Source organism: Thalia democratica, unplaced genomic scaffold (assembly GCF_965202585.1).
Source record: "Thalia democratica unplaced genomic scaffold, ktThaDemo2.hap1.1 HAP1_SCAFFOLD_1522, whole genome shotgun sequence".
Taxonomy (NCBI): Eukaryota; Metazoa; Chordata; class Thaliacea; order Salpida; family Salpidae; genus Thalia; species Thalia democratica.
In genome coordinates, this window is record NW_028140368.1 from 12501 (window position 1) to 22500 (window position 10000).

Consider the following 10000-nt stretch of genomic DNA (forward strand, 5'->3'; position numbering starts at 1 on the left):
GCTTTCAAACGCCTACGACCATACCACACTGAGCACACCCCATCTCGTCCGATCTGGGAAGTTAAGCAGTGTCGGGCGTGGTTAGTACTTAGATGGGTGACCGCTTGGGAATACCACGTGCCGTAGGCTTTTGCTTTTTGAATTCATCTTTTTTGTACTATTTTTCTTTCTGACCTATTTATACTTATTACTCGTTTATTTACATTTCTTTAACGCTTAAAAGAAAAGTAAATTCTAGTTATTAGCAAATAAAAACGTAAGCCAATCAGATAACGTTATTTGCTGTTTAAACCAATTAGAGCGCTAAAAAAGTGGTTTGACCAGTTTGAGATATCGAAAAAATAATGGCACCATCTTGTAGAGTACAATTTTCTGAGTTAAAATTAATACAATTAGTCTTTTATACTAAAACTTAAAAGTTTTTTTGTCCAAAAACAAATAAAAGCGTGGCTACTTGAAAAATCAAACGAAAATAAATTTTGCACTTTTGTATTGTGAGTCATAATAAGTTATTTACTGTTACCAACAGATACTAGCAAAAGCTTTTTAAAGTTTTGTATTAACTTAATGTATTTGTAATTACTTTTACTTAATAGAAACTATTGAATTACGTTTACTTAGTTTACTTTTGTATGTGTATTAAATATATAGCAATTTTGCTTGAACTTAAATAAAGATTATTAAACTATTAAAAGAAAACTATCAAAGTTTACTAACTCAAAAGCTAAATCTTAGTTATATTGTTATAAACATTTATGTTGTAATTTACTAATAACTAAATGAGTTTATTTCAAACAAAAAGAATTAAATAATGTTATGTTATGTCAAGCCTACTATATGAGGTATATAGGTATATAAGGTATACAAGCTTATGTTTGAAAGTTATAATAATTAAAATAAAAATAAATATTTAGTTGGTAAAATTTGTATTTAATATGCTTTGAAATTAGAGTTAGTATAGATGTTTTTTTTTAAATATAATAAATATAAGTATTTAGTTACTAATAATAAACTAAAATACCAATTTTGTAGTTATTACAAAAAAAAAAACTTATCTTACTTAAAGTTCACTGTAATTGAAACATTATACAAAAGCTTTATAATTATAAGCTTTGAATAATTCTATTTGAATAAATAATAGATTCATAACTATATTCATGTTTGCATATTTAAATTATAAAAAGTTAGTGTTTTGTGTATTGACTTTATGATTATTTTATTTTAGTAACTGTTAGTTTTATACTTTAATAAAAGAAATATGGTTAACAAGTAAGTTAAAAATGAAAGAAGCATAAAAAAACACACTAATTAACTGCTTATTCAATAGTTTGATTATTTAGTTATTTTTCTGTTATATAGTTTAATCGTATTGTATAAAAAATACAGAGGTTTAAAGTAAGTTTGAATAAAAATAAAACAAAACATATAATATAAGCATTAGTTAAAATACATAGTTTTTTTTTCTAAAAAAATTTAATTCTTTAATAATAAGTAGTAATTTAAATAAAAAATAATACAAGTAAAGTTATACAATATATATACTATAGTTTGTCAAACTAGGCAAACACTACTAGGCAAAAAACAAACTAGGCAAAAAACCTACAAAGTAGGCCACCACTACAATCCTATGTTCCAACTGGAAATTCAATGAGATCGTTACTGTACTTGTGATGAACGTTGATAATCCCCAAGATTGTAAGTCGAAGGCCTTACCCAACCTAACCAGCGCACTGGTTTTCTTACAACTGAATTAATCAACATTTATTATTGAATATAATCATTATTGATAGATAGAGGAATGTTGACAATCAACAACAGATTGTAGGTCAAAGGCATTACTCGACCCAAGTACCCACAACCTAGATTGAACAACATTTATTAGATAGATTTGTTTAATGATAGATAGAGGAATATTGTCAATCCACAACAGATTGTAAGTCAAAGGCATTACTCGACCCAAGTACCCACAACCTAGATTGAACAACATTTGTTAGATAGATTAGTTAGATAGATAAATAGTACAGTATAATCTCAAAGAATTTGAAGCCCGAACATTGAACGATAGTGGTGTTTCGTGACGACTAGCGGGATTCGATCTTACAACCTTCTGCTTATGAGTCAGCTGATAAGACCACTGACCCACCGCGCCACGACAAAGATAAAGAAATATTTTGCTATATAAATAGGTTGATTTTTATAATTTTGTTATACAGTGTCAATTACAGTGAACTTCAAGTAAGATATACAACAGTATATATATTTCCGAGTCTGACTTTGAGTACTTTTTATATATTATTAACAAGATTTTTTAGGAGTAATATCTGTTTAGTTCTTTAATATATCTTTAAAATAATAATATTTTTTAAGGTGTTTAAAACTTTTAGAAGCTGTATGTAATGTCTTTTAGTTTAATAGTTCTTTTAAATTAGTAAAAAAAATAAACATGGTTGAGTTATCAAATTAAACAAAATAGAACGTCAAGTATTTAATTACTAAAATTAATTTAATTAAAAAAAAATCTCAGGTAATCTAAAATGTCAGGAATTATTTAAAAATAAATATAAATTTAAAACTTATTATATTGAAAAGATTGATGAATAATACTCTTGAATGTATGCAATGTTTGTATTTGTAATGCAATAACATAAATGGATAGATCAATGACAAATTGTAAACATATTGTATTATTTTATTTTACGATTTTATTTTATTTATTTAATAATTCAATAAACTTTACTTCTACTTTTCCTGGTCTTAGGTAATTTATAGATAACAATTATTTAAACAAACACTTTTGTACAGTTACAATACAGTTTTAGTACAGTTTGGGAGTAACTGTTGATTAAAAAAACAAAAAAAAAGTTAATTCAGGTTAAAATTTTATAAGGAATAATTTTAAAATATCAAATTGATTGTAAATCAAGTGCAAATAGGTTTTTTAAATAAACCGAAGGGTTTATAAAGGCTTGTAAACGCCTTCAAACGCCTACGACCATACCACACTGAGTACACCCCATCTCGTCCGATCTGGGAAGTTAAGCAGTGTCGGGCGTGGTTAGTACTTAGATGGGTGACCGCTTGGGAATACCACGTGCCGTAGGCCTTTGCTTTTTGAATTCATCTTTTTTGTACTATTTTTCTTTCTGACCTATTTATACTTATTACTCGTTTATTTACATTTCTTTAACGCTTAAAAGAAAAGAAAATTCTAGTTATTAGCAAACAAAAACCTTAGCCAATCAGATAACGTTATTTGCTGTTTGCTTATTTGCTGTTTAAACCAATTAGAGCGCTAAAAAAGTGGTTTGACCAGTTTGAGATATCGAAAAAATAATGGCACCATCTTGTAGAGTACAATTTTCTGAGTTAAAATTAATACAACTAGTCTTTTATACTAAAACTTTAAAGTCTTTTTGTCCAAAAACAAATAAAAGCGTGGCTACTTGAAAAATCAAACGAAAATAAATTTTGCACTTTTGTATTGTGAGTCATAATAAGTTATTTACTGTTACCAACAGATACTAGCAAAAGCTTTTTAAAGTTTTGTATTAACTTAATGTATTTGTACTTAGTTTAAATTAATAGAGTTTATTTGGTTTACTTTATTATGTGTATTGAATGTGCTAGTATCTAAAAATAAATACAACTAAAACAAAACAAACAAGGAGAGTACTTGAATAGAACCAACACAATTTACAGACCAGTTGTGTACTAAATTTAAAGAAATTCTGAATAGTGAATATGCAATTATTATTATAAGTTCAAAGTTCACTTTAATTTAAATTAATGTATTTTGTAAATTGGTTTTATTTAATACGATAGTAGTGAATTACTTTATTTAATTTACTTTAGTATGTGTTGTATAACTTTATTTAAACCAGAAGCAAAACGGGATTATACTTTCAATAAACTACACAATTTACAGACCAGTTGTGTACTAAATAAAAAGCTATTGTGAATGGTGAATATGCAATTATTATTATAAGTTTATAAGTTCACAGTTTACAAAAGCTTTAGAATTTAGTTACTATTTTGTTCATATTTGCATATCTAATTTATGAAAAGTTAGTGTTATGTGTATTGGCTTTTTAATTTCTTTATTTGTAGAACTGTTAGTTTTATATTCTAAAGAAACATTTTTAAATAAATATGTTTAACAAGTAACTTAAAAATGGAAGAAATATATTGTATATATTGAACTATTTATATTTATTCTAGCTATTTGCTTAGTGTATTTATTAATGTGATTATTTTATTTTGTTGTTTGTCTTATAGTTTAATCGTATTGTGTTGAAATATATATATAACAAATACAGAGGTTTAAAGTAAGTTTAAATGAAAATAAAATAAGACATATAGTTGAAATATAAGTTTAAAAAAATAGTTTTTTTTTTTTTTTTTTTCTTTGTTTGTTTGATTGTTTGTTTATTATATAATCGCGACGTGTCATTTTATTACTTTTAAGCATACTAAATATAATAATAGGTATAGTTATAGGAAAAATTCAATTAGTTTCTAATGTAATAAAAAAGTTTATTTCCACAAATAAATAAATACCTGAAAAATCAAATGAAAAATAAATTTCGCACTCCTGTATTGTGAGTCATAATAGGTTATTTACTGTTACCAACAGATACTAGCGAAGGCTTTTTAAAGTTCTATGTTAATTCAATGTATTTGTACTTAGTTTTATTAAAATGACAGTATTGATGGTTACGTTTATTAAGTATGTTTATTTAACGTTATGTAACTCAAGTAAAACCAGAAGCAAATAAGGAGACTACTTTCAATAAACTACACAATTTACATACCAATTGTATACTAAACTTAAAGCTATTCTATTTTATTCTTGATAGTTATTTTAAAGTTATTAAATTATACAAATGTATTTTGTAAAGTAGTTTTATAAAGTTACTATAGTTTATTTAACTTACTATAGTATGTGTTATATAATTTTAATTAAACCAGAAGCAAAAAGGGAGACTACTTTAAATAAACTACACCATTTATTGTTATATATAACTCTAATAAAACCAGAAGCAAAAAGGGAGACTACTTTAAATGAACTACACAAATTAAAAATATATTATTATTTATAAATCAATCGTGTTGTGTTTCAAAATACATTTTTCAAATAATGTTTTACAAGTATTTATCAGTTATTTAGTTTTCTTTTTATAGTTTAGCCGTATTGTTTTATTTATTTGTTATTATTTTTATTTAATTGTTTGCTTATTATATTTATCGCCATGTGCTTAAAAAATAAAACAACTATAAAGGTTAAAAAAGTAAGTTTAAATAAAAATAAAATGAAACATACAAAATAAGCTTATGATTTTTTATTATTATTATTATTATTATTATTATTTTTATTTTATTGTTTGTTTATTATATCTATCGCCATGTGCTTAAAAAATAAAACAACTATAAAGGTTAAAAAAGTAAGTTTAAATAAAAATAAAATGAAACATACAAAATAAGCTTATGATTTTTTATTATTATTATTATTATTATTATTATTTTTATTTCATTGTTTGTTTATTATATCTATCGCGATGTGCTTAAAAAATAAAACAACTATAAAGGTTTAAAAAGTAAGTTTAAATAAAGATAAAATGAAACATATAAAATAAGCTTATGTTTGATTTTTTTATTTTACTTTTATTAAATTGTTTGCTTATTATATTTATCGCGATGTGCTTAAAAGAATAGAACAAATACAAAGGTTTAAATTGTAAGTTTTAAATAAAATAAAATGAAACATACAAAATAAGCTTATGATTTTTTATTATTATTATTATTATTATTATTATTATTTTTATTTCATTGTTTGTTTATTATATCTATCGCGATGTGCTTAAAAAATAAAACAACTATAAAGGTTTAAAAAGTAAGTTTAAATAAAGATAAAATGTAACATATAAAATAAGCTTATGTTTGATTTTTTTATTTTATTTTCATTTAATTGTTTGTTTATTATATTTATCGCAATCTGCTTAAAAAAATAAAACGAGTATTAAGGTTTGAAAAGTAAGTTTAAATAAAAATAAAATAAAAATATAAAATAAGCTTATGTTTTTTTTTTTTTTTTTTTTATTATTATTATTTTTATTCAATTTTTTGTTTATTATATTTATCGCAATGTGCTTAAAACGATAAAACAAATATAAAGATTTAAAAAGTACGCTTAAATAAAAAATAATACAAATAAAGTTTATTTATAATAAATATATATATATTTAAAACATTAAAAAAAGTAGTTTATACATATTTTTTTTTATTTATTTCTTTTAAACATATTAAATAAAGTATAAAAAAGTATTAAAACATTTAAACGTAGCATAAATAAGCTTAAAACATTAAAATAATCGAAAAGAAACAAAGAAATTGAAAAAAATCGGAAAAAATCGGCAAAAAAAGTTCAACAGCAACATTTGAGCATCATACACGTATGCATTACTTTACACTAGTGAGAGAGACGTGTTTGTGCGTTCGGTCGACTTGACGAGAAAGCGGGCTTAAAGCATTACTGTTTAGCACCCGAGGCGCGGCTATTGCAGCGGCGGCGAACGTGCTATGTAAACGCATTGGAGCAGCGTATGAAAAACTACAAGCGTCCAGCGGCGGTAGGCTTATAGCTTTGCGAAGTCGTCGAGACGAGTAGCCGACGCAGGCAGGCACGGCTCGAGGCGGGTAACTGCAGCAGACAGATGGCGTGTTGCTGCTGACGAGTTAACCGGCAGAAGGCAAACGGTTGGTCGGGAGAAAGAACAGTCAGTTGTATAGCTGCATGCTGCAGTCGACGCGGGCTGGCGCTTTAAACAGCAAAAGGCCGGCGCCGACTTTCAGTAACGTTCGCAAGGCTTTTAAGCCGAGTGATAGAAAAGGTCTGTATTTATACAGTAAAAACGCTCAGTCGAGCAACGGGTTTAAACGCCCTCGGATAGTTATCTGGTTGATCCTGCCAGTAGTCATATGCTTGTCTCAAAGATTAAGCCATGCAAGTGTAAGTACGAGCTCACGTACAGTGAAACTGCGAATGGCTCATTAAATCAGTTATGGTTCATTTGATTGTACGCTTTTACATGGATAACTGTGGCAATTCTAGAGCTAATACATGCGTAAAGCGCCGAACTGACGTGAGGCGCGCATTTATCAGACCAAAACTAACCGGCTTTCGGGTCGTTACAATGGTGACTCTGGATAAGCTTGCGGATCGCACGGCCTAGTGCTGGCGACATCTCATTAAAGCAACTGCCCTATCAACTATCGTCGGTACGGTATCGGCCTACCGAGGTTGTAACGGGTGACGGAGAATCAGGGTTCGATTCCGGAGAGGGAGCCTGAGAAACGGCTACCACATCCAAGGAAGGCAGCAGGCGCGCAAATTACCCATTCCCGGCTCGGGGAGGTAGTGACGAAAAATAACAATGCAGACCTCGTACGAGGTCCTGCAATTGGAATGAGTACACTTTAAACTTTTTAACGAGTATCCATTGGAGGGCAAGTCTGGTGCCAGCAGCCGCGGTAATTCCAGCTCCAAAAGTGTATATTTAAGTTGTTGCGGTTGAAAAGCTCGTAGTTGGATATAGGGACGGCGAGGTTGGTCGGTCGAAAGGCTAGCACTGGCCTTGTTGTTCTTGTTGGTCGGTGCCTTCGCGGTGCTCTTAACTGAGTGTTGCGGTGGTCCGGCAAGTTTACCTTGAAAAAATTAGAGTGTTCAAAGCAGGCTTTACGCTTGTATAATGTTGCATGGAATAATGGAATAGGACCTCGGTTCTATTTTGTTGGTTTTCGGAGCACGAGGTAATGATTAATAGGAACGGACGGGGGCATCCGTACTGTGCCGTTAGAGGTGAAATTCTTGGATCGGCGCAAGACGAACGACTGCGAAAGCATTTGCCAAGAATGTTTTCTTTAATCAAGAGCGAAAGTCAGAGGTTCGAAGACGATCAGATACCGTCCTAGTTCTGACCTTAAACGATGCCGACTAGCGATCGGGCAGTGTCGAACTTAAGAACTGTCCGGCAGCTTCCGGGAAACCAAAGTCTTTGGGTTCCGGGGGAAGTATGGTTGCAAAGCTGAAACTTAAAGGAATTGACGGAAGGGCACCACCAGGAGTGGAGCCTGCGGCTTAATTTGACTCAACACGGGAAATCTCACCCGGCCCGGACACAGCGAGGATTGACAGATTGAGAGCTCTTTCTTGATTCTGTGGGTGGTGGTGCATGGCCGTTCTTAGTTGGTGGAGCGATTTGTCTGGTTAATTCCGATAACGAACGAGACTCTTACTTGCTAAATAGCTGCTCGACCCATTGGGTCGGAGACAACTTCTTAGAGGGACTAGTGGCGTTTAGCCACACGAGATTGAGCAATAACAGGTCTGTGATGCCCTTAGATGTTCGGGGCCGCACGCGCGCTACACTGACCGGATCATCGTGTGTTCCCTAGGCCGAAAGGTCCGGGTAATCCGTTGAACCCCGGTCGTGCTAGGGATAGGGACTTGCAATTGTTTCCCTTGAACGAGGAATTCCCAGTAAGCGCGAGTCATTAGCTTGCGTTGATTACGTCCCTGCCCTTTGTACACACCGCCCGTCGCTACTACCGATTGAATGGTTTAGTGAGGTCCTCCGATTGAGCCTGGTACGTGCGGCAACGCACTCGCCGGTGTTCGAAAAGACGATCGAACTTGATCATTTAGAGGAAGTAAAAGTCGTAACAAGGTTTCCGTAGGTGAACCTGCGGAAGGATCATTAACGAATCGAAATTTGATTTCAAGCGACGTCTCTTCTTCGAAGGGACCGAGCCCTGTAACTGTTATAGTTCGGTCGCGTTGCTTTCTGACAGCGGGAGTAATAATTCAGCACGCAAGTGCTGGCGCGGCCGCTTCTTTTTGAACACGATTTTTTGGTTGCATTGAGATTGATTAACACGAGAGATCTCTTAGCGGTGGATCACTCGGCTCGAGCGTCGATGAAGGACGGAGCTAGCTCCGAGAAGTAATGTGAATTGCAGGACACATTGAGCATCGATATTCTGAACGCGTATTGCGGCCTCGGGTAATCCTGGGGCCACGTCCGTCTCAGGGTCTTTAACACACCGATCCTTTCATTAGTTTGAAAGTGCCTGCGACTCGTTTCTTAATTAAGGAGCGTGTCGTCAAAGACAGCTGGTCTGGCGATTTCACAGCTGAAGCGTGAGCAGCCTGCTGGCCTCGGGTGAGGTAGCAACGACGGTAGGTGCTCGAGAATAAGTTAAGTGACTTCAAAAGGCCGACGTACAAAGCGCATGTACTTTTGTAGTACATCACTTTTGACCTGAGATCGGGCGGGACGACCCGCTGAACTTAAGCATATCACTAAGCGGAGGAAAAGAAACTAACAAGGATTCCCCTAGTAACGGCGAGTGAAGCGGGATAAGCCCAGCGCTAAATCCGAGCCTTTTTGGAGGGCGAGGAAATGTAGCGTATGGAATTCAGCATGCGGCGAACCAACGACTGCCCACGTTCTTCTGATCGAGGCCTTTTCCCAGAGCGGGTGTTAGGCCCTTGGCGGCGGTCGTAATTCGTCCTAGCGGTTTTCCCGGAGTCGGGTTGTTTGGAAATGCAGCCCTAAGCGGGTGGTAAACTCCATCTAAGGCTAAATACTGGCTCGAGACCGATAGCGAACAAGTACCGTGAGGGAAAGTTGAAAAGCACTTTGAAGAGAGAGTTAAAGAGTACGTGAAACCGCTTGGAGGCAAACGGAGGCGCCCATCGAGTCGCCGGACGTTTTCAGGCGCTGCGAGAGCTGTCCTACTGTTTGAGTGATCTTCGGAGACTCTTACGGTTGCGCTGGCGTCGCGGCGCTGCACTAGCGTTCGGCGAGGGCCGCGACCGGTTGCTGGGCTGACTTTGGTCGTTCGCAAGGTAGCTCTTCTTCGGAAGAGTGTTATAGGCGTTCGATTAGCTTCGGCTCGGCGACCGAGGAGAGATTCCGCGTCGGTCTTCGGACAGGCTGCG

The 10000-nt window shown here is 33.2% G+C and overlaps 5 non-coding genes across 5 annotated transcripts in view; all 5 read left to right on the forward strand.

Annotated features, from left to right (window-relative positions):
• The first annotated feature begins 10 nt into the window (after window positions 1-10).
• Window positions 11-129, forward strand: LOC145848561 (5S ribosomal RNA). The gene has a single exon (XR_014372037.1). It is a non-coding gene; the product is annotated as a 5S ribosomal RNA (ribosomal RNA).
• Window positions 130-2984: 2855 nt separating this feature from the next.
• Window positions 2985-3103, forward strand: LOC145848551 (5S ribosomal RNA). The gene has a single exon (XR_014372028.1). It is a non-coding gene; the product is annotated as a 5S ribosomal RNA (ribosomal RNA).
• A 3845-nt stretch (window positions 3104-6948) lies between these two features.
• LOC145848559 (small subunit ribosomal RNA) lies at window positions 6949-8756 on the forward strand. The gene has a single exon (XR_014372035.1). It is a non-coding gene; the product is annotated as a small subunit ribosomal RNA (ribosomal RNA).
• A 182-nt stretch (window positions 8757-8938) lies between these two features.
• Window positions 8939-9091, forward strand: LOC145848552 (5.8S ribosomal RNA). Its single transcript, XR_014372029.1, has one exon. It is a non-coding gene; the product is annotated as a 5.8S ribosomal RNA (ribosomal RNA).
• A 222-nt stretch (window positions 9092-9313) lies between these two features.
• The window catches only part of LOC145848562 (large subunit ribosomal RNA), a 3631-nt gene continuing 2944 nt past the window's right edge, over window positions 9314-10000 (forward strand). The window contains exon 1 of the ribosomal RNA XR_014372038.1: window positions 9314-10000. This exon is cut by the window's right edge and continues 2944 nt beyond it. This is a non-coding gene — a ribosomal RNA (large subunit ribosomal RNA).